Source organism: Lontra canadensis, unplaced genomic scaffold, assembly GCF_010015895.1.
Source record: "Lontra canadensis isolate GAN:19392208 unplaced genomic scaffold, GSC_riverotter_1.0 scaffold170, whole genome shotgun sequence".
Taxonomy (NCBI): domain Eukaryota; kingdom Metazoa; phylum Chordata; class Mammalia; order Carnivora; family Mustelidae; genus Lontra; species Lontra canadensis.
In genome coordinates, this window is record NW_022631164.1 from 1,957,417 (window position 1) to 1,981,821 (window position 24,405).

Below are 24,405 nucleotides of genomic sequence, written 5' to 3' on the forward strand. Positions count from 1 at the left end.
TTGAAGAAACGGAAGCATTGTTAGAATATACGGGCCACCTCCCTAGATGCCACTCTGAAGGCAATAGTCAAATAAATTTAAGAAATGTTGACTCTAAGGGATGCCTGGGAGGCCCAGTTGGTTAAGTGTCTGACTCTTGATTTCGGCTCAGGTCTCAATCTCGGGATTGTGAGATCCGACTGGTGTGGGGCTCCGAGCTCAGTGCACTCTGCCTGCAATTATCTCTCTCCCTTTGCCCCTTGCCCCACTCAGGTACCTGCACGCAGATGCACATGCTCATTATTTCTCAGGAAGAAAATGCTGACTCTAAAAAAACTAACTGAGATCTCATATTAGATTTACCCTTACTTTTACCAGAACTATCTCCACGTGAAGGAGAAAAGAACCAGATGGAAAGTTTATCTCAGATGTATTTAACATAAATCACTAGGTTGATTATTCCTCTTACCTTTAGGGGACAATAAAAAAAAAACACCAGTTTACAAACTAAACAACAAAGTTGCACTAGTAATTGTACAGTAACCTATTTCAACTTTTTCTTAGAGGTTTTATAAACACATTCTCCTTTACTGTTCAATATAAAAATTCTTTGGGGCACATTTTATTAAAGGTAGTAAAATATTTCCCTTATAGTACAATCTTTCCTAGCCCATAGCATGGCAGTTATTTGAAAACACTTCTGGAAAACACATAAATTAAAGCATTACAAAATATAAAGTATGACCTAATGACAGAAATGAACTACAAGCAACACCAAGAATTTTTTCTCATATATATTCAAGGAACAATATTTTTTTTAATTTTAATACAAAAAACACTATTCACAATCAAGCATCTCTTCTGGCCGTGATGATCAAATTATCTACCTATCTCACATAGCTTAGCAACTGAAGTTATTAATAGTACAGGAAATCCTCAGGATTAATCTGATTCTAGTTTGTTTGAAGAACTTGTCCTTCTTCAGTGTGAAATCAGTTGTGCATTCACTGTTGGGCCACATTTTGTACTCTTCGCTTTACACTTTAATGAGAACTGAAAAGTGTTTTACGCTCTGCCCCTTCACCTTCCTCCCTTCCTACGTGAACAGCTGGTTCCAGCCACCCTGGGGTGTTAAAAAACACATTTCTCCATCTGAGTAATTTGCTCACTGAGTTTTGTTTTTTTTTTAACCTAGGCATAAAGATTTACTGAGCATTGTTCTATGGGTTAGGAGTACAGGGTGGACAAGACAGACAAGCTCTACCCTCCCATGGAACTCAAATTCTGACAAGGGCAAAAGAGACAATAAGAGACAGAGACACAAAGATGGTTCCAGATGGCTAGATGTTGTGGAGAAAATAAAACAGTGCTGCAGTGGAACAGGAGCTCCACTGCACTGGAGGACTGGGGAAAGACCTCCTGGAGGAGGTGACATCCGAAACCTGCGTAACCATCACCAAGGGGCCACCTCCCAGGGTGAGTTCGGGGGCAGAGCACTGGAGGCAGAGGAAACAGCTGGTGCAAAGGCGTGAAGGCGGGAACAAGTCTGATCTATCTGGGGGAAGCAATCTTGATATGTTTGGGCGATGCAGCCAAGCAGAGTGAATGAGGGAGAGACCATCAAAAGATCAGAAGAAGGGGTAAGCAAGGGACAGATCTCGCGGAGCCTAGTAGGTGGTGGCAATTAATGCAGATTTTATTCCAAGCGCAAAGGAGGGTGTTAAGAAGAGTAACATGATCTGATTCTATGCTTTTTACGAGATCACTGTCTACTGTATGGAAAAAGAGAAAGAGACTGTAAAAACGTCCAACAGAAACCAACAGGAGTCCGTTTCGGGAAAGAAAGATGAGGGATCCTTGGGCTAGGGGAGCAACAGTACCAATGGAGAGATGCGGGTTTACTCACTGGAGCAGACTGGGAGGGAAGCAAGTTTAGGAAGAAGAGCTATCAAGTGTGAGGGGCGCCTGGGTGGCTCAGCCGGTTGGGCCGCTGCCTTCAGCTCAGGTCATGATGCCAAGGTCCTGGGATTGAGTCCCACATCGGGCTCCTTGCTCACTAGGGAGCCTGCTTCTCTCTCTGCCTCTGCCTGCTTGTGCGCTCTCTCTCTCTCTCTCTGACAAATAAATAAATAAACAAAATCCTTAAAAAAAAAAAAAAAAGAGTATACAGTGTGAGACAACAGCCAAACCATATACAGAAACACAGCCAGAGTAATGAGGGGTGGGGGGGGAGGACGGACAGCCAATCCATGAAAACATCATGGAAAAGACAGAAGAAGAATTTGCCAAAACTCACCTTGGAGCTAGCGCTGTATATTGTTGAAAAGACCACTTACTTGTTGTGGGGACAGGGGCAAGGGTCATACTCCCCAAAGAGCATTCCCAAGTTAAAACAGCTAACCTCCAGTTAACTGCAGGTTTCTGTTTTGCTAAGAGGAATATACAAATTGAGGGCCAAGAACTTCACAGTTGAAGGCAACAGGGGAAAGACGAAGCTGTCATTAGCAGGTCTCTCTCTCCTAAACAGCATTCGGTTTCTCTCATGAAATGTTGAACAAATATTTAAACTATCTCTTATGCTCTATCTTCCATATTACCCAAGATAAACAGCTGTATGGGAAATAAGCCAATGTCGTGTTACTTAAAGATTCTTTTAATGTTAAACTAAGAATGTTTCCCCTGCTTTAAAATTACCTCTGTCTAAAATTGGTTTTGGGGGCACCTGGGTGGCTCAGTGGGTTAAAGCCTCTGCATTCAGCTCAGGTCGTGATCCCAGGGTCCTGGGATCGAGCCCCACATCGGGCTCTCTGCTTAGCGGGGAGCCTGCTTCCTCCTCTCCTCTCTCTGCCTGCCTCTCTGCCTACTTGTGATCTCTGTCAAATAAATAAAATAAAATCTTTAAAAAAATAAATAAATAAAATAAAATAAAATTGGTTTTGGTCATATATTAGTTTACTGTGAAATTTCAGATCGCATTCAAGGACAGTATTAGTTTTTCTGTTACTCAAAAAAAGACATGAGTTTAAAGAGATCAAAGAACACATATGAATAGTATGATTACCATTTACGAAAAAGATCTATGTGTGTGTATGTCTATGCATATAACCAGATTTCAGAAGGAAGGTTGCCAAAAGGTGACAGGATCTGGGGTACTCTTTACTTCTTTTGATTACCTTGCTGCATTGCTTTGATTTTTATTATGAACATGGACTATTTTGTAATTATATAAAAAAAGTTAAGGTAGATCCTTTATATTTGACTAGATGGCTTGATTTATCTTGGTCTTCTAAAGAGCATCACTCTTTTTTTGAGAAAAACTGCAAGGATAATCTACTGATGAAGTTTTCAAGTAAAATATATATGGAAGTCTTTCTATCGTGATATCACCAAACTTCACACCACTAGTATTTATCATCCCTCACGGTTCCATTGTGTCAGAGTTTGGGAATGGCCTGATCGAGCAGTTCTGGTGTAGGGTCTCCCGGGAAATTGCAATCAGACGTCATTAACAGATAACTAACGTAGTGGAGATGTTCATTCATCTAGAAAATCATTTCCTTATATAAGTATGAAAAAGCTACTAAATAATAAGCTGCTGGCTTCATTAAAATTATATTTGTATAATGGCAACTTGTCCTAACACCATTAGATTTAAGATTTAAAAACCAATATTCCAAATTGAGTATCTTTGAATAAGAAAATAATTTTAAATGATTTAAAAAGTGCTGACAATTAAAATGAAACCTCAAATTTGTCTCTCCACTGAATTTCTCAAGTGCTTACCACTTGTCAAGCACTGTGCTAGGTACACAGAATAGAGCAGTGACAAACAAAAAATGTCTTGGCATTATATTGGGGGAAAAAGAGGTTTTGCATGAAGAACTATGCTCTAAAAATATATCTTGTACTGCAAATGCACCATTTTCAAAGTTGCACACATGGGAGAACAAAGGGAGTTAAACCACCACATTCTGCAGATGATGCAAGTGGGAATTATCAAGTGGGACTTCCTGATAACATCAGAACAGGTAGTTTCCTGGGTGCTTTATTACAGAAATTAGAGCCAACTAACCACAGATACAGTAAAATGCTAAACGTAACAACCTCCACATACTCTTGTCCCTACCATGGTTTACCTACATCTATCTAATCACATGACTCCCAAGATTACTATTTACCTATCTTCCAGTTGCGGTTTGTCTTCCCAACTAGGTCTTTAAGATTCTTGGTGCTGGGGTCCCTGGGCGGGGGGGTCTGTCAGTTAAGCCTCTGCCTTTGGCTCAGGTCATCATCTCAGGGTCCTGGAATCGAGTCCTGCATCGGGCTCCATGCTCAGTGAGCAGTCTGCTTGTCCCTCTCCCTCTGTCCCTATATCCCCCCATGTTCTCTGTATCTCTGACTCTCTCTCTCTCTCAAATAACTAAATAAATAATATTAAAAAAAAAAATTCTTGGTGCCAAAACTGTTTTATATTCTACTGTAGCATCTAGCAGAGTACCAAGCAACCAGCACCGATGACACTTCAGGATCTACTAAATGTCATAAACTAAACTCAGCAACTGTCATTTTACAAATGATGACAGTGAGGGCCAAGGGTCTCACAGTGCTCAGTGAGAGCGCTGGGACTGGAAACCATGTTCAGGGTTCTCCGGCCACACCTTAGTCCCTCCGACCCAGGCATCCTTCAGTCATCTGGGAATCTCCAGCATCTTGCATTGCTGTCGGGGCCATGGATACGTCAATAACTACGTAGCTAAAGGTTTGCCAAATGAATGCATGGACTTTGACTCCCGGCCTTATGCTCTTTTCATGACCAAAACCACTGATTTAACTGGAACTGGGAAGCCGCTCTTATCCTCACCTCTGAGATAAAAGTATGATTATCTGTAAAAGGTCGTCCCTTTGAGGAGCTGTCCATGTGACCCAGAATTTATGAAGTCACTTCCTAAAATTACTGTTTTACAGTAACTAAGAACACACACTAGCATTTGTTGAGCATTTGCTCTGTGGCAGGTACTATTCTAAATTCTTTAATTAGACTGAACTATTTAAACCCACAGTGACCTTCAGAGATAGATGCTATTATGACCTCCATTTTACAGATGAGGAAACTGAGGCACAGTATGTTACTAGTTAGTGACAGAGCCTGGATCCAAACCTGGGATATTTGATCCAGGTCCATTTTCTTAAACACCACTCTAAGTCATCTCTCAATAATTAAAGGGGAGGGGCGCCTGGGTGGCTCAGTGGGTTAAAGCCTCTGCCTTCGGCTCAGGTCATGGTCCCAGGGTCCTGGGATCGAGCCCCACATCGGGCTCTCTGCTCAGCGGGGAGCCTGCTTCCCCCTGTCTCTCTGCCTGCTGCTCTGCCTACTTGTGATCTCTGTCTGTCAAATAAATAAATAAAATCTTTAAAAATAATAATAATAATAATTAAAGGGGAAACCATCAGAATTAGTAAAAAAAATGTGAATTATAAACTTGTCAATAAATGCCATTTTATTAAGTACCTAAAATAATAAAAAGTAAAGGCTGACAAAATGTTGCCAAAAAGAATGTTCTATCATGCAAGCTTCAGGGAAATGAAAAGGATTTACCAGTAATGAGTATCAGAACTATATACATTTAAATCAGTGATGCAAAAGCGGAAACAAGGTGCTCCTAATTTGATTAAAGAGGCTCTGCAATGTTAACACTACTGACTTATTAGCAAACCCTTTAAACAAACGGTGAAAGTAAATTTGGATTTGAATCACCTTTAAATTATTACTTGTTCATAGTTCCTGAGATCTGACTCAAATTATTGAGGAATCGCTATAAACAGGAAAAGTTGGCAATTTATAGGATTTTCGTGACAGCCAAAAATTAATCTGAATTAACAAAGTTATACAAAGGTACTCTGCAATAAGACATTAGCATTTTCAAGAGAAAGCAAAATAAAAGCAAAATACAAGCTTTCTGATTTAATACTGAACCTATTATTGGATATGCTTTCTGGAAAAAAGAATGATTTAAGCCATCTCTCCTCTCCAAGCCATCTGAAAAGAACAAAGTAGATGAGTCCAGGGTTCCTTCCCTGAGTCTACGTCAGTTTCCTTTACGCTATTAATTTACCATTTGGCCCGCTCTCCTACAGAGCTTCCTGTTTTCTTGATAATGACGTTGGTGCTTAACCAACAATATTCACCAGCAGCTGAGAAGGAAGTCCTCAGCTTTGGCAACATAAAATCACAGGTAACTGTGAAACAAGATCGGCTCAGAGAACAGTAATGGGCTGCTACATGAATGTGAAGTCATAAAAATTAGAGTGGCTTCTTGTTAGCTCCTATTCACCACCATTTCATTTTATAGAATTGCTTTCCTCTGATTCCACTCAGACCAAAGCAGCCTCAGAGCTGCTAGACTGAAAGGCAGCAGCAAAGAAGCTGGAAGAGTGCCTCAGGCTATCTCAACAGCTACCAAATCATAAGCAAAAACGGCATGTGGTCTGCAAAGGCATCTGCACTGCTGATCCACAGGATCTTACACCCTCAGCCTTAGAAGGGAATTAGGGCCCATCAAAACCCGCTAAGTCAAGTTTAGGCTTTGGGGACGGGGGAAGGGGGACGAATGAATTAAAACAGGTACGAGAAAGCAAAACAAACAAAAAATTGCACTGAGAGAGATTTTTTAAATCATTCAGAAGAATGGCTCTATTTGCTTGATGATATATGATGTTCCCGACACACCAAATATCTCCTCTATATCGCTAAAGCCTACAATCTATTTCTAGGCCGTACTAGAAAGTGATGGATTCAGTTCTTAGCACAGGACTCCAAAATGCCATTACCAAAATAAGTGACTCAGTTCAGAACGTTTTAAAAATTATAAAATTACAATATTAAAAAAATGTGTTTGCCGATCATATGGCACAACAGTTATTCCCAATTTGTATGCTGTATCCCCATTTATAAATGATAGGCTTCAACTATAAAGTAGGGAATATTTTTAAGTGTTAGCAGGTATTCCCATAACAAAAACGTGGTTTAAATTACAGTACGATTCCAGTAGGAATGCGGGGCTCAAAAACTTTTTAATAGTTAACTAGGAGGCAGGAAATCTTAATATTTTGAGATGGATGCTTAGCTCATTAATAGTCAACCTTTCTTCCTTTCTAATATGTGCACTTAATTCACTCTGTTAACAGAATAAAAGAGAAAATCAATAGGATTATCTCAATTAGTGCAGGATAAATGTTTGATAAAATTAAACATCCATTCATGATTTTAAAGACTCTTTGCAAATAAAGATCAGAAAGGAACTTCCTTAATATAATAAGGCCCATCTACAAGAAAACCTACAACAATATCACATTTAGTATCGATGCTGATTCACAAAGACAAAGACAAAATAGAATCCAGAGACAAGTCTTCATATATCTGGACACTTAATTTATGATAAAGGCATTTCTGTATAGTAAGGAAAGGAACTTGTTCTCAATAAATAATGCTGAGTCAGCTAGACATGGGGGGGCGGGGGGGATGAAACTTGATCCCTACCTCATACCATTCACAAGAATCAAGTCTAAGTGAACTGAAGCTCTGAATGGGAAAAGCAAAAGCAAAATATTTTTAGAAGACAATGGGGGAAGGGTAATTGGGTAAACAGAAGAAAATCTTCAAGAACTTGGGGTGAACAAAAATTCCCAAAGAGTACTACTATGAAGGAAAACATGGCTTAACTGGTTCATATTAATATTGGATTTTCTGTTCATAAAAAAATTAGAGTGAAAAACCACAGAGAGAAGACATTTGCAACATATAAAATTGATATTAAAATATATAAAGAACTCCTATAAATTGATAAGAAAAAGACAAGTTAGTACACCTGAAAGAACACTTCATAAAAAGGGACCCAAATAGCCAAAAAACACAAAAAAAGTACTTAACCTAATTAGTCACAAGAGAAATGCAATTTAAATCTATAATAAGGCACCACATCATACCCATCAGGGTGGCTAAAATCAAACCAACACTACTAAAAGTGGGATTAAATTTATATCTTTTTTTTAAAGATTTTATTTATTTGACAGAGTAAGTGTGCAAGCAGAGGGAGTGGCAGGCAGAGGGAAAGGGAGAAGCAGGCTGAGGGAGAAGCAGCACAGGGACAGGGAGAAGCAGGCTCAGGGAGCAGCAGTGGAGGGATAAGGAGAAGCAGGCTCAGGGAGCAGCAGTGGAGGGATAAGGAGAAGCAGGCTCCCTGCTCAGCGGCAATGTGGGACTCCATCCCAAGACCCTGGGATCATGACTGAGCTGAAGGCAGACGCTTAACCAACTGAGCCACCAAGGTGCCCCTTAAAAACTGGTCTACAGCATAGTGTATATAGCCAACGTTGCCTTTCTCTCATTAGTATCAGCATATTTTTGCAGATTTCTGTTTTGGATATGACAAGTGAAAATACAGTATTATAAGTAATATACATTATTTTCAATATTGCTCATTTCATCTTATATCATTCTTTTTAAATTTATATTTTATGTTTTATAATATAGACATACATTTCATAATTAAATAAGTACACATGTATTAAGGGTTCATAAACAAATTATTAGAGGTACATAATGATAAAAGTTTAGAGATCACTGCTACAAGAGTACACTGCTACAGAGTACTCCTTGTAGTACACTATGAGGAGTGTCTATTCTCTAGAACCTTGAACTGTAAATCAGAAGACAAAAATCGAACCCTGGAAGTCAAATAAGCACAATTTAAATAACAATTCAAGACAACAATAGATACAAGTCACAAGCCAATTAACATGATTAATTGCCAAATTAGTGGTTAAAGAAAATAAGCACAATAGAAGTTGCCAGAGCAGAGAAACCACTTTCAGCTGGGTCATCAAGGAAAGTTCACTGGAATACACGGGCCTCTAAAGAATGTATTGGATCCAGTCAAGCTAGGCAGGGGAAGGAAAATATTTACTTACCATCATCCTTAAATAAGGACAAAACCAAGGAGACAGAAACTCAGCTGGATTGAAAGCTCTCTAATGAAACAGTCTATTAAACCTTGAACCCCTTAATGCCCCGCAGCCCACCTGCTGGCACACAGGAGGCACCTGGTACCTGCCCCATAAACAGTGCAGCTGGAAGAGTGGAGCTGGAGATGTCAAGCACACTCCAAGGTCAGGTCAAAGTCAAAACAAATTACATAAATATCCTGGACGGATCTCCTACCCAACTGTGGGAATGCTAGTGATTCTTCCATTAATAAATATTATAAGAAATTCCCAGGGGGTTACCTGGGTGGCTCAGTCAGTTAAATGCATTTGGCTCAGCTTATGAGCGGAGGGTCCTGGGATCAAGCCCGTGTGGGGCTCCTGGCTCAACAGGGGTCTGCTTCCTGTCCCTCTGCCCCTCCCTCTGTTCATGTGCACATGCACTCTCTCTCTCTCTCTGTGTCTCTCTCTCTAATAAATAAGATCTTTTTTTAAAAAATCCCCAGGGACAAAGCCAATTTCCATACTATTTCTATACACTTAATGTGCAACATAATTTTATAAAAAGTAATTTTTATAGTAAACTCTTTAATTTGTTCAGTAAAAATATTCCTGCTAACTTTTTCAGTCATCATTTTCATTGCTTGACCCAAAGCATGTCCTAAATGGATATATTCCTAATTCTCTGAATTCTGGGGGCTTTATATTTTATACCATTTGTATATTCTGTATCTAAATCCCAATCTCAATTCCTGCTCCTCGCGGGCAAGGACTTGAAAGAAGCTTGGCATGGAGCTCAGATTTTCAAGGGAATGAGCTAGCACAGCAATGATCACTCCCTCACTGGCTTTCCTGACATTGCTGCATTCATATTTCCATCTCCACAGCGCTTCACACTAAGTGGTCAGTCTATGCTTTCCATACGAAAAATATATTTGAGTGAATATGAACAGTACAGGGGCAGGATACAGAAAATAAAGATGGGAAACTGGTAGAAGGGAAGGGGGGGAAGAAGAGGGAGAAGAAAAAAAAAACGGAAGAGTGAGTTGTAGTAGTAACAGAAAGTGGAGGCGGAAATGGAGAAAGAGAGAGGAAGAGTGGAAAAGAAGGGAAGAGGGGAATTAATAGATTCTAAAGTGCTTTTACAGGACTGTCCTTCCTGTTGGTGAAAGGTGCCTTCTCAAGATGGAAGAAAAGTTGTTTTTTTTTTTCTTTAATTTTTTTTGAAGATTTTACCTATTTCCTTGAGAGAGAGCACAAGCGGGGGCGGGGGAGAGGGAGAGGGGGTAAAGGGGGGGAGCAGAGGGAGAGGGAGAAGCAGGCTCCCCACTGAGTATCCGGGCTCAGCACAAAAAGACTCAGCACCTGCTATATGAGCATATCTGGAACTGCAGGGTAATGGGATAAATGTGCATCCATGTATTGGGGTGTCTTCCATGGTTGGGGGGAGGATTTTCTTTCTTAGACTGTCGCCTGAGATACTATCATTACACACTATGAATTTTCCAGCCTTGTGCATGTTAAGTCTCTTCCTTGGTTTCCTCATCTGTAAAATGGGGATGATAGCCCCACCCCATGGAGTTATGAGGATCCTCTGATTTGGCAAATACAGAGTATTTAGAACAGTGCCCAGCACATAGTAGATCCTCACTATTATGATTACTCAAAAGCACAAATTGCGAAGTCAAAAATAGAGAGGAGGGTCTATCTCAAACATTATTTTCATTAAACCCTAATTCACTTGGGCAGTAATTTTCAAAATTAAACAAACAAACAAACAAACAAAAATAGTTCAATTGACCCTCTCACTGCATTACTATGCCTTCTTCATTCCACAGACAAAAATTCTCAGAGGGAGTCCAGCTAACAAGGGATTGAATCAAAACAATAAAATGATTTTCCTAGGTCCTAAAGCAAATCTAATGGAGCCCATAAGGCTCCTCATGCTACAGAGCAGGAGAACCACAGGAGAAGATAGAGAAGAGAATGAAAATGGGAGATCTAAGTGGTAGATAGGGTAAGAAGAGACTAGATGGAGTCATCAGAGAAAAAACAAAAAAGGGAAGCTCTAGTCTAGACCAAGGCCTTCGAAATTTTTTACACACAGTAAGAAACTTTTAAATCACTATTTTATATCCCCACTTGGTACACATGTATCTACTAAGCATGTATGTACATCTACGTGTGTGTATTTGTATGTATATATAAACTGAAACAAATTTTTATGCAATATTTAGCTTTATTACATGAAATGCACAAATATTTTTTGTTCAATTCAATTTTATTTCATTTTTTTTAATTTAAATCAAGACCCACTAAAATGATTTCATTTAACATGATCCACACCAGTGGATCACAATCTATCAATGGTTTGCAACACACAGTTCTATCTAACACAACCTCACAGAATGTGGCTTCCAGAAAAATGAAGACAATAGTACTCCACTCCACACTGGTCAAAACTATTTCTTGAACACTTCATTCAGTTGTAGGTGTTACACTTAAAAAGAAAAAAAAAAAAACAAAAAACAAAAAACGGGGCGCCTCTCTGGCTCAGTTGCCAGAGCATGTGACTCTTGATCTCAGGGTCATGAGTTTGAGACCCATGCTGGGTGTAGAGAAGAAATAAAAATGAAATCTTTAGGGCAGGGGGTGGGAGGTTGGGGGAGCCAGTGGTGGGTATTATGGAGGGCACGTATTGCATGGAGCACTGGGGGTGGTGCATAAAAAATGAATTCTGTGCTGAAAAGAAATAAAATATATATATGTATATTATTTAAAAAATGAAATCTTTAGAAAAAATTTTTTTAAAAAGCAGAAAAGGTAACCGTTGCATACATTCTGCTAGATTTAAGATTCATGTATCTTCTGCCTATAGCTAAAACATAAACAAAATTTTCTTTCAACCCAGGGTGGGTTACTGACCCATAAAAGGGAAGTAACTATATATATACGTATATATGTATATACATTATACACAAATAAGAAATAGGTTTTCCTTTTTTTGTTTTGTTTTTTTTTTAAACTGGTCAGGATTTTTTTTAGTGTATTTGAATTTATTATTTTTTGTTTTATGGCTTGCGGGCTTGTGATAGAATGATCTTCCTCACTCTAATATTTTTTTAAACTATATTTTCTTCTTATAGCTAAATGAAATTTTTTAAATGTGGCAAGACAGGTAATAACGTAATTTAATCATGAAGACTTCTAAATAAATATCATTATTATACATGTAAATAACCATGGGCATTGCCAAAAAATAAAAATCTATAGTTTCAGGGATACAAAATATATTCTAAAATACTGGCATTTTATAAGAAAGTATCTAATAAGTTCTTTACATATATTCTATATTTTAAAGTCACTAGGATAGTTAAAGAATATCTTTTCAACTATATACATAGCCATTATTTTATATATACTAATATATATAAAATTCTTGACAGATTTCTGAGTTAATCCCTATAGGTTATCACTATGGAAGAAATAACATGCTGGTGCATTTCACTGGCCCAGCCAGACACAAGTCATCTTGAGATATGAATCACGTAATATTTCCTCTCTATTTAGCAGGTCAATGTTCTGCAATGGTGAGTTGGCATAAAGCTTATTCTTTAAAATGATACCCTAATTTGTTCTCAGGATCTTCTACAAAATATGTTGAATTCTAGATAATTTTTTTCTATGTAATGGAAATGTTCATTATTGTTTTTTTTCCAGAAATCTATGCAACAGCCCACTATTTGCTCTTCTGATTACTAACATTTCTCCAAGTAAACCATACAGATCCTCTCCTTTTTTATTTATTTATTCTCTCTTTTCACCTCATTCAGTTCCAGTGTTACACTTTAAGAAGGACAGAGACTAACTGGATCTCACTGGAAAGGAGCCAGCAAGGATGCTAAAAGGACACAAGTCACCTGATTATAAGCAAAGACCCCTTGTGAGGCTGCAGAAGAGGAAAACACAACCCACCATAGCTAGCTTCATTCATCTGAAGTGTTGTCACCTGGAGGACTGATTACGCTTGTTCCATACTGTGCCATGAGGTACAAGTGACCAAAAAAGGGCTTCAGTCAACATAGGAAAGCCCTTTCTAACAGTATCTGCAGCCCAGCAAGAGGCCTTGGGCCTCAGGGAGCTTCTCTGTGACAAGACAGTCAAGTGGCAGAGAAGTCCAGAAGGTACTCATTCAGCACATGGTGGTCATTAGAGTTTAATGCCTCTAATCTTGAAATTCTGTAATTCTCAACTAGATTAAGACAATATTATGCTATAATATGACTTCTAAAGGCAACACCATTTCTATGTTAAGTTTTTAAAAAGAACTGAATTCTGGGGCACCTGGGTGGCTCAGTGAGTTGAGCATCTGACTCTTGATTTCGGCTCAGATCATGATCTCAGGGTTGTGAGTTCAAGCCTTGAGTCGGGCTCCACCTTCATCGGGGAGTCTGTCTGACATTCTCTCTCTCTTCCCCCTCTTCCCCTCCCTCCACAATCGTTCTCTCTCTGTCTCCCAAATAAATAAATCTTTAAAAAAATAAAACAAAATTTTTTTAAAAAGAAATTCTACCATGAACTACATAAAACCAACTTGAAAAGGCAAATGATAATATTTTAATAAAAACAATATAAAAGTTGACTCAAAGTGCCTAACACAGTCACTCAATCTTCATCAATTCCAATTAGAAGAAAACTGAAATGCCAAGCAAGTCACTGACTTATTTTAAGATGTACACCAACTTAGAAATATAAATCCATATATTGTTTTACAAGCAAAGAGCAAAACAATGTTTGAGCTTTAATATGTGCATGAATAAAGGAAGAATGCTTACCCAGAAAAGACTATACTGTAAACATTCTCTCCCTACTCGAGTCATGCTTCTTTGCTGTACATGCAGATATCATAAACAAAGTAGTACTTCTCTCTCATTTTTTACTGACCCAACTAAATTGAAAATTTTAGTCTTCATTTTTACAACCCTCTACCATATTTGTTTAAAAAGAAAAAAGAAAGCAGTATCTCAGATTATCCAATGTGTAGTTAGGAATTACTTATCACTAACATACTAATGTACTATCTCTACTCTAACAGAGTTCTACAGAAGCCAAGTCCTGGACTGTTAGAATATAGAAACCCTTCTAGAAAAGTGCTACTCAAAGTAGAGCCCATGGACCAGTGCACTATGAACTGTTACTAATCCGTAATAAGGGAAGCAGAGAAAATGAGAGTAAGAAACTTTTATAGCAATATGTAAGACTAGGTGTTTTTTTTTTAAGATTTTATTTATTTATTTGACAGAGAGATCACAAGCAGGCAGAGAGGCAGGCAGAGAGAGGAGGAAGCAGGCTCCCTGCTGAGCAGAGAGCCCCATGCGGGGCTCCATCCCAGGACTCCGAGATCATGACCTGAGCCGAAGGCAGCAGCTTAACCCACTGAGCCACCCACGCACCCCTCTAAGACTAGTTTTAAGCCTGATGAATCAAATATTAAAAAGCCCAGCCTTGTATCTCGTGTTTTTATTTCATTTTTCTAGTAATTCGTTTCTATTTTATAAAACTATCAGTTACTAACAGATCAGGAAAATTTTAAAACACTTATCTTTCACCAAAGACAGAGTTCTCAAAAGTTCCTTTAAATGCTGAAGGTCCTTGGATAAGAAGATAAACTGCTTTCCTTTGATGTCCCCTAATCTCCCTATTCACCTTGGTTTCCCAGGACAGTAACAAACCCTACTAATTTATTCAAGTGTTCTTTTGATATCTCTGCTAAATTGCCAGTAATATCAACACAGTTCACTGCTTAAAATTTATCATCAGGTTATCGGACTGCTCAGAATTTGCAATTTGCAACACTATTTCCTCTACATACAGACGTAGCTCCAACATATTCCCGGATTCATTCCTTGTAAGAAGATATTAACTACTTTGATAACCTAGTCTGGAGGGTCACCCGACCTTGCAACATGGCAGCTGGCACAATCCGTGGCAGTCAGTTGTCATTTTTGAGAGTCTAGAGATAGCACAGCACGGTTTTAAATGCTGGGCCTCCACACATGCTAAAAGACTGCTTATCTTGGCAATTCCGCCAACACACCTGTACTTTCAATTCTCTATTTGAACGATTTCGGTGCCCAGAATTCTGTTCTGCCTTATACTTTCTTTTATTTCTTACATAAACATGTATAAAGATGGATTTAATAAATATATTTATAAAAACCTAAAAACTTGCCAACAACAATTCCTAAGGATATTTCTATTACATAAAAATATGATGAGTCATACTCTTAGGAAAAGTTAACACATGGTGATGTGTTGTAAGAAATTATCCCACAGTGCCAATAATTACATGCTTTTAGTTAACATCAACATCGACCAAGCTCTCAACTCTTCAATGACTTAAATGATGTTAAAAAAAAAAAAAAAAAAAAAGAAGAGTCTGATAATTTAGGTCAAATTTAGGTTAATCCATGACAGACCATAAAATAACTGCATGCGTTGAATTTCTGTCCTAGTACCAACTAGGAAATCGTATTCCCTCCCCTCAATCTATAATTTGCAGGCATCTACAAACTCTGTCAAATGATCTGGGATCTCACCCATATATACCATAAAAAATACTGCTATTTTCAATAGCTATGTTTTCTGAAGTTCTAAAACTGAAGGAATTCTAAAACTGCACTATTTCTGATGTTTATGTTTTCATCTCAGTCACCTAACCAATTTCTATCTGGATTCTAACCAGTAACTGGGGGGCTTATTTACGTCCATCTCTAAAGATACTTCATAAATACAGATAAATACACCTAGCCAGAAAACCCATCCTAGACTATACTACATTAACAAGTGATTCTTTTCCTGGCCAATGCTTTTTTCTTTCTTTCTTTTTTTTTTTTTTTTCTTTTTTTAAGTTAAGAAGGCCTAGTGTCATTATACAGGACTTCGTATTTAAAAAAATTTTAGGGGGCGCCTGGGTGGCTCATTGGTTTAAGCCTCTGCCTTTGGCTCAGGTAGTGATCTCAGGGTCCTGGGATCGAGCCCCACATCGGGATCTCTGCTCAGCAGGGAGCCTGCTTCCCCCTGCCTCTCTGCCTACTTGTAAACCCTCTCTCTCTGTCAAATTTTAAAAAATAAAAAATAAATAAATAAAAATAAAAAATAAAATAATTTTAGGGTGTGCCTGGCTGACTCAATCAGTAGAGCACGTGATTCTTGATCTGAGGGTCATGAGTTCAAACCCCACGTTGGGTGAGGAGCGTACTTAAAATATATATGTATATATGGGGCACTTGGGTGGCTCAGTCAGTTAAGCGTTTGCCTTCAGCTCAGGTCATGATCCCAGGTTCCTAGGATCGAGTCCCGGATCGGGCTCCCTGCTCTGCGGGGGTCTGCTTTTCCCTCCCCAATGCCTGCCAGTCCCCCTGCTTGTGTGCTCGCTTGCTCTCTCTCTCTCTCTAATAATAAATAAAATATTTTTTAAACGTATAATAAAAAAAATTTTATCTTAAACAGATTCAATTCACCACAGAGGAGCTGTGATAGAAAAACAGGATTGGTAAAATATAGTATACTTTCTCTAAAAAAATTTGGGAGGGAAAAAAGATCACCACAGAATAGCATATGGAGGGGTAAATATCAAATGGAACCCAGATTAGAGGCCTAATTTATTCCTGGTCTTTAGGCAGATCCAGAAAATAAGAAGTAGGACTAAGGTAAACCAAATACCTAGGTCCACACTATACGGCATCTGTTCCTTGATCACATGACGGCCAGTGCTTTCTTGACAACATACAGAACATTTGGTAAAGAAGACCTGGATCCTGTCCTGGGATCTAGTCCTGGACTCCACCACTTACCAGCTAAGTAACCTTGAATGAGATGCTTAACCTCTCTGAGACTCGTGTTGTCCGCATGTGTTTAAAAAAAAGTTGTGAAGGGAGGATATAAAATATTCCTCACAGATCGACTGAGGCAAAGACAACCTATGAAATAAGAGCTTTTTACCATTCACAAAAACTAGATTCATTTATTGCTCATTTCTTCATAGAAAACAAAATATATATGACAGACATTGTCCATTTGGAGATCTGAATCCACCACACAGACGGAGGTAAATGGATAGACTGGAGGCCAGAGAGCCTCTGAGAGGTGCGGATGGGGGGCAGTGAGAGGGGCATTTCCGGAAGCCGTAATACCTCAAAGCCCATCTTCAAGATTGGAACAGGACAGGGTTTTCAGGACATGGCATTTAGGGCCCCCTCAATGGCTGTACACGTGCCTCTGCTTCTCTTCACCCTTTCTTCACAGTCTTTTTCCTCTTCCTCGATTTCATCTCCCCCTCACACTGCCCTTCTGCCTCCCCTCTATCCCTCTGCTCCCCTTCACTCTTCCCTCCCCAGCCTTCTTCCTTACTTAATTACAATATGGAACTGAAATAATGTTTTAATATTTATTTATCCTATTCTTAGGTTCAGACATGTATATATACATTCACCGTAAAACAGGTTCTAGAATATTCACAGACACACTATTCATGAGAGACAAAACCTTGGAACTACCTAAATGTCCTTCAGCAGCGGAACAGAGAAACTGGTCTGCTCACATAACGCAACGTTCCCTCCTCAGCCAGGAGAACGAGCAGATCTGCAACAATACAGAATCTCACAGACATGATGCCGAGCAAAAGCTAGACACAAAATGCCACTTTGTGGGATACAAATCCCACCGATATAAAGTTTTTTTTAAGAAGGCAAAAGCAGGGCGCCTGGGTGGCTCAGTGGGTTAAGCCCCTGCCTTCAGCTCAGGTCATGATCTCAGGGTCTTGGGATCGAGCCCCGCATCGGGCTCTCTGCTCAGCAGGGAGCCTGCGTCCTCCTCTCTCTCTGCCTGCCTCTCTGCCTACTCGTGGTCTCTCTCACTCTCTCTCTCTGTCAAATAAATAAATAAAATCTTTAAAAAAAAGAAAAACAAAAGAAGGCAAAAGCAACCTCCGCTTTTAGAAGGCCGGATGGTAGTTATTCTGTGCGTGTGTGATGCGAGGGGGAAAGCACGAGAAGATATGTGAGGTGCTGGTGACATTCCTTTTTTTAGGTCCCAATTACACAAATGTGTTCAGTTTCTGGAAATTCTCTGAGTAATATACATATGTTTAGGAGCACTTCTCTAAATGTATATCATACCTCAATACAAAGGTTTTTTCCATTAACGAGTTTACACCTTTCATGTCCGGGGGAAGGGACGAGCAAAAACTAAACGCTTCTTGGCTTCCCTGGTGCCCTCTAATTGTTTCTTCCAGCCCAAAGATAACTGTGATCCAGCCCTGAACTTGGAACTAAGAAATCTACCTTCAGTTTCCCAACTTCGTGCTGACTGTGCTTCTTCTATGTACCAGGTTCTGTGTGAGGCACAGAGGACATAGCTGTGACGCCACATGAGGCCCCTGCTTTCTTTGAGAAAACAGACTATAAATAAAAGCTTGAGGCTGGCAAGAGGACAGAGCCTGGGATGGAGAAAAACATGGGAGACCTGCTTCTGATGAAATGGTCTGAGGCAACCCCAAACAAGTCACTTAACTTACTTGAGTCTCAGCTACCTCATCTGCCTTAAGGGGATTTTTATAAGCATTGGGCATGATAACATCTCTCAAAGCACTTATAGGACAATAATAGCATTATGAATGATAATAGCTCTTATTATTGTCCTTACTGCTTAATATAGAGCTGCCTGAGTTAACCAACTTCAACATGATCTATGCATTAATACAGTAATAGTAACAATAAATAATATTTTATGGGTCACTAATTCTCAATTAAAAGGCTTCTACTCTGGCTAGAAGCAGATCTATCAATTAATGGCTCTCCTCTCCTTCTCAAGGGGTTTTAATGATACAAAGGCCTGGATCAAATTCAGCACAGCCCTCTCACCTTTAAAGAAAAATCAAGCACAAAGAGCGCTAAGAGAAGGGCCAGGGAAGTGATAATCAGCATCTCAGAGATCAAATTAACCAACCAAAGAAATGTACAAGAAGGACTGTACCTTAACTTACTCGATGACCAGCATGTTGGTGCTGACCACAATGAGTCAAAGTGCGTATTTAAAGAAGCTTAAGATATGGTTACAGAATTAAAATCAAACAAAACAAAGACAACACATTTAGGGGAAAGTTGGAGAGCTCCATGATCGGAGACTCGGTTTCAAACCCCGGAACTGCAGCATGAAAGCTTGGGCCCCTCACCTTGACCTCTCTGGACTGAGTCCTCCCCTGTAATGTGAAGATGCTAAAATCTGTACCTCGTACAGCACTGGGAGGTTTCAGGAAGGAAGAGACCTAATATAGCAAGGACAGGATCTGGAGCAGCAGCTACTCCTGCTCTCGTTACTGTCGTTATTTTGTAGGCAGAAGCCCGCTAATAGCCACTAGCGCAGGGCCCGAACAGTCTACAGGTGTTGCTTCCCTCTGTTCTTGCCAACTGCTGTTCCCTCAGCCCGACACCACCCAGTGTATACACAGACACACTGACAGCGTACGAGTGAAAACACTGTGTGAATGCAAATCTATGTCCTCACACAGACTGAAAAGGAAAAAAAAGCCTCTTTTGAGTTTCAAGACCCTCGGCTGTTTCTAACACCATGCGGGTGCTTCACCTGTTTATTCTGGCTTAAGTCTGGGGGCAGACTCCTTTACAGAAGCAATTTTCATAGGAATTTACAGTTCAAGAATAAGTTCACCATTTCAACATTATTTTAACTTTTCTCACTGTGCTTAACTAGTTTGCATCCTTAGCCAAAGGCTTAAATCAAAGCATGAATGGGGCGGGGGGAATACCCACAAATGTGAAAGATGGCTAGCCTTTCCTCTAAGGTCAGGAATAAGACGAGGGTGCCTGCTTTCAGAACTTCTACTCAGAATAGTACTAGAACTCCTAACCGGAGCAAGCAGGCAAGAAAATGAAATAAAAAGCATCCAAAAGGAAGGAGGAAAAATATCTGTTTGCAGGGGACACAATCGTACATGTAGAAAACCCTGAAGAGTACACACACACACACACACACACGCACACACACACAACCAGAACCAATAAGCAAATTCAGCAAAGTTGCAGGCTACTTGATCATGCAAAACTCAGTTGCCCTTCTATATAGACTAACAACGAACAATCTGGAACGAAATTTATAAAAACATCCCATTTACAATAGTATTAAAAAGAATAAAATGTGGGGCGTCTGGGTGGCTCAGTGGGTTAAAGCCTCTGCCTTCGGCTCAGGTCATGATCTCAGGATCCTAGGATCGAGCCCCACATCGGGCTCTCTGCTCAGCAGGGAGCCTGCTTCCCACCCGCCTCTCTCTGCCTACTTGTGATCTCTCTGTCAAATAAATAAATAAAATCTTAAAAAAAAAAAAAAGAAAGAAAGAATAAAATGCTTAGGAACAAACTTAACCAAGGGGGCAAGGGTTGGCTATAGTAGACCCCACTATCCACAGGAAATACATTCCAAGAGCCAAGCAAACGCCTGAAAGCCCGGTACCAAACCCTCTGTGTATTGTGTTTCCCTATATTGCTATGAAAAGTTTAATTTATAAAGTAATCCCTGCAAGAGATTAATAACAAAACTAACGAGGAAATGGAACAATTTTAACAGTATACCGTGATAAAAGTTATGTGAATGTGGCCTCTCTCCTCTCTCTATACTGTCCTCATGCTTCTTGTGACAACGTGAGATGATGAGATCATCTGCATGATGAGATGTGGTGAGATGGACGAGGTAGGCCTCATGAGGTAGCATTAGGCTACCAGTAACCTTTTTTTTTTTTTTAAGATTTTTTATTGATTTCTTTGTCACAGAGAGAGTACAAGCAGGGGGTGAGCAGCAGATAGTGGCAGAGGGAGAAACAGACTCCCCGCTGAGCAGGGAGCCCAATGCGGGGCCCAAACACAGGACCTGGGATCATGACCTGAGCCGAAGGCCAACACTTAAGTGACTGAGCAACCCAGGCATCCCTACTACTGACCTTCTGATGATGTGTCAGGAGGAGGACCATTGGCTTCTGGACCATAGTTAACCATGAGTAACTGAAACCACGAAAACCAAAACCACAGAAAGAGAGGGACTACCATACTTAAAACTACAAAACATTGCCGAAAGAAATTAAAGAAGACACAGGTAAATGGGAAGACATCCTGTGTTCACTGATGACTTAATACTTTAAAATGTCGATACCACACAAAGCAATCTATCAATTCAAAGCAATTCCTATCACAATCTCAACAACCTTTGCAGAAATAGAAAAAGCCATCCTAAAGTTGATATGGAAGCTCAAGGGATCCTGAAAAGCCAAAACAATCTGGCCAAAGAAGAACAGTGTTGGAGGTCTCATACTTCCTGATTTCAAAACTTACTACAAATCTACAGTAATCAAAACACTGTGGTATTGGCATAAAGACAGACATATAAACCGACTATATGAGAAACAGCCCAGAAATAGACCCACAAGTATATTGTCAAATAATTTCAACAATAGTGCCAAAACTATTTAGTGGAGGAAAAGACTGTCTTTTCAACAAATAGTGTTGTGGAAACAGGATATCCACATGCAAAAAAAAAAAAAAAAGAAAAGAAAAAAAAAAGGAAGTTGGACCCTTATACCATACACAAAAACTCTGAATTAAAAATTCAAAACAGGGGTGCCTGGGTGGCTCAGTGGGTTAAAGCCTCTGCCTTCGGCTCAGGTCGTGATCTCAGGGTCCTGGGATCGAGCCCCACATCGGGCTCTCTGCTCAGCAGGGAGCCTGCTTCCCTTCCTCTCTCTCTCTGTCTGCCTCTCTGCCTACTTGTGATCTCTGTCAAATAAATAAATAAAATCTTTTAAAAAAAAAAAAATTCAAAATGGATCGAAGACCTAACCATAAGAGCTAAAATGATAAAGCTCTTAGAAGAAAACATAAGGAAAAAGCTTTAAGACACCGGATTTGGCAGTAATTTCTTGGATATGAAACCAAAAGGATAGGCAACAAAAGCAAAATTCACAAACTGGACTGTATCAAAAGTAAAAATGTTGTGCATCAAAAGATACTATCAACAGGGACACCTGAGTGGCTCAGTGGGTTAAAGCCTCTGCCTTCGGCTCAGGTCATGATCCCAGGGTCCTGGGATCGAGCCCCGCATCCGGCTCTCTGCTCAGCAAGGAGCTGCTTCCCCCCCCACCGCCTGCCTCTCTACCTACTTGTCATGTCTGTCTGTCAAATAAATAAATAAGATCTTTAAAAAAAAAAAAAGATACTATCAACAGACTAAAAAAAAAAAGATACTATCAACCAATGGGAAAGGGCAAGTTATTTTCAAATTATATATCTGATAAGGAATTATCTAGAATATATAAAGAACTCCTACAACTCACTACAATCAACAACACAATTAAAAAATGGGCAAAGGACTTGAACAGACACTTCTCCAAAGCAGATATGCAAATGGCCACTAAGCACTTGAAGAGATGCTCAACACCACTGCTAATTAGGAAAATGTAAAACCACACTGATATACCACTTCATACCCACTAGGATGACTACAATTTTTTTTAAGTTTAAAAACAGAAAAAGTTTAAAAACCAACAAGTGTTGGTGAGGATGTGGAAAATCTGGAACCCTGATGCATTGCTGGTGGCAATACAAAATGACGCGGCCACTGAGGAAAATGACATGGTGATCCCTCAAAAAACTAAACAGAATTACCATATGATTCAGCAATTCCTCTTCTGGGTATATCCCCCAAAGAACTGAGAACAGGGGCTCCAAAAGAAATCTGGATGCCTATGTTTATAGCAGCATTCTTCACAATAGTCAAATGGTGTGAGTAACCCAAGTATGTATGCAGTGACGGTACACGTATAAGCAAAATATGGTCTAAACATACAACGGAATATTATTCAGCTAAGACTAAAAAGGAAGGAAATGTTGACATACACTACGACATGGAAAACCCTGGAGACATTATGCTAAGTGAAATAAGCCAATCATAAAGGAACAAATACTGTGTTATTCCACTTACACGAGGTACCTAAAGAGGTCAGATTTATACACAGACAGGAAATAAAATAGTGATTTCCAGGGGTGGATGAAGGGAGGAATTGGGAGTTATTATTTAATGAGCAGAGAGTTTTTGTTTTGCAAGATTAAAAAAGTTCTAGAGATGAATGGTGGTGATGGCTACACAAAGTGTGTGTACTCAGTGCCACTGAACTGGAATGCCACTAGACTCAGTGCCACTGAACTGGAATGCCATTGGACTCAGGGCCACTGAACTGAAATGCCACTGGACTCAGTGCCACTGAACTGGAATGCCACTGGTGCAAATGGTAAATGGAATGTATGTTTTACCACAGACGAGCAAAGTATGTGCTAAGCCTCAAACTGAATCTACATGGTAATAACTTACTGAGCCACAAAATTTTAAAAATGATGTTTTTCAGATAAAAAAAAAAAAAGTCTAAGGAGTCCTTAGATAGAAAAAACAATCATCGTGAGGGCATTGTACCCACTTCATGGTAGAACTCAAAATATTCTCCAAAACTTCCACTTGACTCAAGAGCTCTTATCAATAAATTGGCAAGAGCAGGGGCGCCTGGGTGGCTCAGTGGGTTAAAGCCTCTGCCTTCGGCTCGGGTCATGATTCCAGGGTTCTGGGATCAAGCCCCGCATCGGGCTCTCTGCTCAGTGGGGAGCCTGCTTCCTCCTCTCTCTCAGCCTGCTCCTCTGCCTACTTGTGATCTCTGTCTGTCAAATAAATAAATAAAATCTTTAAAAATAAATAAATAAATAAATAAATTGGCAAGAGCAAAGGTTGAGATGAAAACTGTTTCAGAAAACAAAAAGGATACATTTTTCAAAAAGTCAAGAGAAGCAAGGTCAATGGGAAAAACAACTTTCATCACATGCCACTAGAAAGATAACCACATCACTCAGGAAATGTGGCCCTGAAAGGAAAGTTACAAAATTATTTCTCAAGAATATGGCACCAGAAAGCAGGATTATTCAACCATCATGGAAGTTAAAAAGGGGGCTGGTCTACATGGGCATAAGGGTCCTTTAACCTGTGTGAGCGCACAGAACTAGTTAATTTGCAGTCTTGAGACAAACTTATTAATGTGCCTATTAACGTAAACTAAAAGAGCCCTGCTCATCTTCTAATCTTAAAGCAGTCTGCAAATTTGCCATTCTAATGAAACAGAAACTATCAAAAAATACCACTTAAAATTGCATAGAAGAGAGGATACAAAAGATAACAGTTAAGAGTGATTTTTTTGTTCCCTTGAATAGTACAAAGTAGAGCTAGGAATAGATTAAAAGAATCTTCTACCTCCTTTCCTTTACACATTAGACTGTGTAAAGACTACTTCCCCTCACCTCTTCCCCTACCCCAACTTCCATACCAAAGGAAGTCTTTCTGAAATGA

General features: G+C 39.5%; 1 protein-coding gene across 4 annotated transcripts in view; it reads right to left on the minus strand.

Annotated features, from left to right (window-relative positions):
- Positions 1-24,405, minus strand: part of BABAM2 (BRISC and BRCA1 A complex member 2) — a 401,243-nt gene that overhangs the window by 361,505 nt on the left and 15,333 nt on the right. The window lies entirely within an intron of this gene.